Below are 456 nucleotides of genomic sequence, written 5' to 3'. Positions count from 1 at the left end.
GTATTTTTTTGAATATACCTTAACTTTCACCTTAATAAACAAAAACAAATATTTTTTATTTTAAATACCTTTGGGTGTAAATGGGTTAATATAGCCTAATGATAGGCAACGATATTAAGTCCACAAGCATTCAGCACCTAAGGATATGCTTATTGTTAAAAAAAAATAACATAATTATTGAATATCTTTTTATAAGTGTCGCCAGCGGATCTTCTCGAATTAGCTATGCATGAGATACTTTACCGGGATAAAAAGAAGGTAAAGCCTCCCCGGTAACTTAACTAGCGCCACACAAAAATTTATGTTATAATATAGCTCCTTTTCTACGTGAAGGACGTTCAAACACACAAACAAAGAAACTGACTTTACGGTTTATAATGTTGATTTTGCTTTAATAGGGACTTGAAGTTAATTTTGAGACATAATTCAAATTAATTAAGTCACACTTAAAAAAAT

Source organism: Eupeodes corollae, chromosome 3, assembly GCF_945859685.1.
Source record: "Eupeodes corollae chromosome 3, idEupCoro1.1, whole genome shotgun sequence".
NCBI classification, from domain to species: Eukaryota; Metazoa; Arthropoda; class Insecta; order Diptera; family Syrphidae; genus Eupeodes; species Eupeodes corollae.
The sequence above is the reverse complement of the archived record's forward strand: the minus strand, read 5'-3'. Positions refer to the sequence as shown.